The sequence below is a fragment of the Cricetulus griseus genome, chromosome 2 (genome assembly GCF_003668045.3).
Source record: "Cricetulus griseus strain 17A/GY chromosome 2, alternate assembly CriGri-PICRH-1.0, whole genome shotgun sequence".
In the NCBI taxonomy this organism is placed as follows: domain Eukaryota; kingdom Metazoa; phylum Chordata; class Mammalia; order Rodentia; family Cricetidae; genus Cricetulus; species Cricetulus griseus.
The window spans coordinates 332,289,797-332,293,993 of record NC_048595.1 but is presented as its reverse complement, the minus strand read 5'-3'; positions in this window follow the sequence as shown (position 1 = coordinate 332,293,993).

The following is a 4,197-nucleotide window of genomic DNA, read 5'->3' as shown; positions in this document are numbered from 1 at the left end:
ACACTCTGACACACAGGCATAAACAGTAATAAAATTGGTTTTAAAATAAAAAAAGACGTACATCATAAGGAAAAGTAGAAACAGACAGATACATATTTGACAAGCACAGTCAACAATCCAATATCACATACTGGACTGGGCAGTGTAGTGATGGTAAGATGAGAGCAGGGGTGATTTCCACTGTATTGTCTGTGATTCACAATGAATAATATAACAAGGTGGGAGAAAGCCTGTCAATATTTTATAGTTTTACAATACATTGAAGAACCTCAGAATGGTATTTGGGACAGAAACAATGGTCTCCGTAATACACAGGAATACATAAATCATCAACACAGGTTTTCAGTTCATTGTGTCCTTTATATTCCAAACCTAAGCATGTTAAAAATGTCAGTGAGTTGTAAACTGGAAAGAAGTGAACAAAACCAGGAGGCAAAGAGCCAAAAGCACTATCACCAGGGCTAAACAAGTATGTTCGTTCAAATACCAAGGTCTTGGTTATTAAGTTTATCCCTTTTTCTTATGAATGACTACAAAAATTACCATCAGAGACCATTGGCTCTCAACTAGTCACCTAAGGAGAAATTACACAGAACCAGGGGTAGGCACTTATTTAATGATCAGGATCCTGGAGAGTTTTGTCTCCCAGATTCCCAGGAAAGAGGGAAATGGAGGTGCAGAAATCTAACCAACTGCCAGTAACCCTAAGATGGAAAGTGGATTTGTGGCTTCACCCTGGAATGCTACACACCCTTAAAGCTGCCGTTGACAATCAGGGTAAAAACATCAGACTTTGAAAGGAGGACTGGTAAATCGGACAGCTTGCCTTTTAAACAACATCAGTTTATTTATGTAAAACTGTATTCTACGGTTGTCAGTATCAATCAAATCTCTTTAAAAGACACCTGTATCTCAAGTTCCTTCTCAGAGTTGCATACTTCCCACTAGTCTTACATTAGCTCCATTAGTATCCCCCACTGCACAAGCACACACACACACACACACACACACACACACACACACACACACACACACACACAGGACAAGAAAAGGAAGAAGAGAGCTCTTCTCTGGGTGAGCACTCTACCACTGAGTTACATCCCCAGCCCTAGAAGTTTCTTTTTAAAGATTACTATTATTTTTGGAATTTCAACTATGACTCAAAACTATGGAGCTTAAACATTATCTACTAATAATGATACTAAGAGAAACAGTTGCTAGTAATTTTAATATTGATTTGATAACATCCTAATCCTTCAGAATTGCAAAATATAAAATGATAATGAAAAATCAGTCCAAAGCCCAATTTTTGTCAAATGTCACTCAAATTTAGATTCTTGTATACTCTATAGAATATGGTTCCTCAAGGATGACAAAAATTAAATCTGTTTTAATTGAAAACACTTTCAAACAAGACAACTAAAAGACACCTGCAAGACTGTATGTTAGAGAGAAATGCCATAAGGCACATTGGGTTAATTCACAGACCTGGAATATTCTTCAGTGAAAAGTCCTGTATCCACATTAAATATGCTGAAACTGATTACTGTACTGTAATTATGTCAAAGAATAGGCCTACAGTCAGGAAGAATAGAGGAACTTAGGGGGAAAAACAAAATGTACATATAATCTTTAAGCGGCTTTGAAAGTATTCTCTGCTTTATCACAGTCTGCATATCTAGTATATGGAAAGACAGTACAAAAAGATAAACAGAGCATGTTGCCAACAGACAAGTCACATTAAAAGCTGTTGTAATTTTAGTGCTATCATTTTTGATAGCACTAAGTATCAAATTTTCTGTATGTTTAAAAATACATCCAAATGAAAACTTAAAACTTTAGAAAGCCATTCTCTCAGCAAGGAAGGGACATAGCAGACATCTCCCGCATTCTCCAAGAAAGCAAGTAAATACAAAGCCATTTTGTAAAACCTCTGGCAGCCTGTGGTAAGACGGCCCTGGGGGTTCAGGAACTTGCAGCCAAGCCAAATGACCAGAGTTCAATCCCTGGAACCAGCTTGGTGGAAGAGAAGACCTAACCTTGAAAAGTTGTCCTCTTACCACTGCACACATGCACCATGTGGCAAGAGCGCACCCACCCACATAAACACACAAACAAGATGAATAAATAAATGTAATAAAAAAACTAAAAATATGATATGGTATTACAAAAGGCCTGGAAAACAATTCCAGTGAATCAGTAATTTGACTTAAATAACCAATGTTGGCAGTAAGAGAATTTCTGAAAAATAAATTTCCCAAATAGAGACTCAGTCTTTTCTTAAAAATGAGAGAAAAACACTCCAGATGCCTAGCATTGCTGTTCTCCCCGCTGTTTGCCATACAAAGTGAACAACTCAATTAACCTTTCTGGGTCTCGGTTTCTTTATCTGACATCAGGATAGTGAAACTACTTATCTCACAACAATGTCACAGAATTAAAAGAATTAAAAGAAATAGTGTTGATTTCCATCACTGGGACCCCAAACCAACAGTAAATAAGTTTCCTCCTCTGGTGTCATAATTTCTTTTAGCTAAAGAAAAAATACTATTGTGATTATCACCCAATAATAATAATAAATGAGAAGAAACAATACCAATTGAGATCTGAAGCAGGAGCATAAATAATTTTTGAGGGGAGGGCAAATATAATATTTATGTATTTTTTACACGTTGGTATTTAACAAAACTTAACAGTTCTGAGTTCTATACCAAAGGTGCACTATTTTCAAAAATATACCTGGAGATATTATTTTCTATGAAATTTTATGAAAAGAAAATCACCTATCAACTTTTCCAAACCCAAAAATGTGCCTTGTTTCTTTTTATCCACACATCTAACTTAATTCTCTATAGTAAAATAAACAAAGTCAATGTTCTTTAATTTTGGTTCAGATGTCTGCATCAGGCTACAGATCACAAGTTATTAAATATGCAAATGTAAACTATGCAATTGTCAGGTTAGAAAGAAGCCTGTTGACTTGTGAAATTAATTTATTAAAGGAGTTTTTTGTTTGTTTTTTCAAAATCTAGCTCCCAAGATTGATGCATCTCTGCTGGCCCCATCCCATTTTCCATTCACAGCACAACACAATCCTACTTCAGCCAAAAGTTGTTATGTAAATAGACTCCAGGCATGCTTGCCCTATGTAGTCAGCAGACCTGCCCAGACATGTCCAAATCCCAGCTTCTATTTTGCTGGAATCCCCCCATGAGCACTGGATGGTCACTGGGGTTTGCCATCCTTGGGCCTCAGACATCTTGGCTGGTACCACCAAGATTCCTGTGGCAGAGACCTTCAAACACTTAAAAACATATTCTCTGGATTAGAGCAAATGTCGTCCTGGCAAAGCTATACTTTGTCATTTTTCTATTTTAAGAATATGGCCAAGGAACCAACTGGCAAGGCTAGTGGCTAGATATATTCCCACCAAATATCTCTTGTATTCATTCCCAAAGGACTCAGGTCTCTGGCTACAGTGAATAAGTTTTTCTCAATAACTTTGGACTCCAGAAAGAAGTCAGAGTTACAAGTTAAAATCTGGGTAAAGGAGAGGTTTAGATATACTGTTTCCCATGGAAATTTGAGGGAAAAAAAATTCACTTACCATGTCTCTAAATTGAGTTTAAGAAAGAAAGAAAGAAAAAAGAAAGAAAGAAAGAAAGAAAGAAAGAAAGAAAGAAAGAAAGAAAGCCCAAATCTTGATAGATCTCTATTCCAGCAAAAACAAAATCAATTGAATGATTCCACAGCTGACAATGCCGTGGGCTTGAGTCCATGTCTACAGTTAACAGGGACTGAATAATTCAAAAAGCAGTGAACATAGAGACCCTCAAAGATAGGTTTTCCTGTGAGATCATTGCCCCAGGAGAAATGAGCTTTGTGCAATTTATCCATCCAGCAACAAAGTACAGAAACACAGTAAAAATAAAGTGGACATGGCACAGGGAAGGAGGCTTCATCCCATACACTGACTGAAGTCTCTCACTGGGTTGCCTACATAGAGATAACATTCCATCTGTATACAGATATTTCAAATATGAATGTTAAGAAAGCAAGGAATCATGCTTGATGGTCAAGTCATGTATGGCCTGCTTTGGCCTCCCTCCGTTGCCATGCATAAACCTACAATTTTCTGGGACTCTCACAGATTAGCCTATAAGCCATTTACAATTTCAAAAATTATTATTTAAAAAA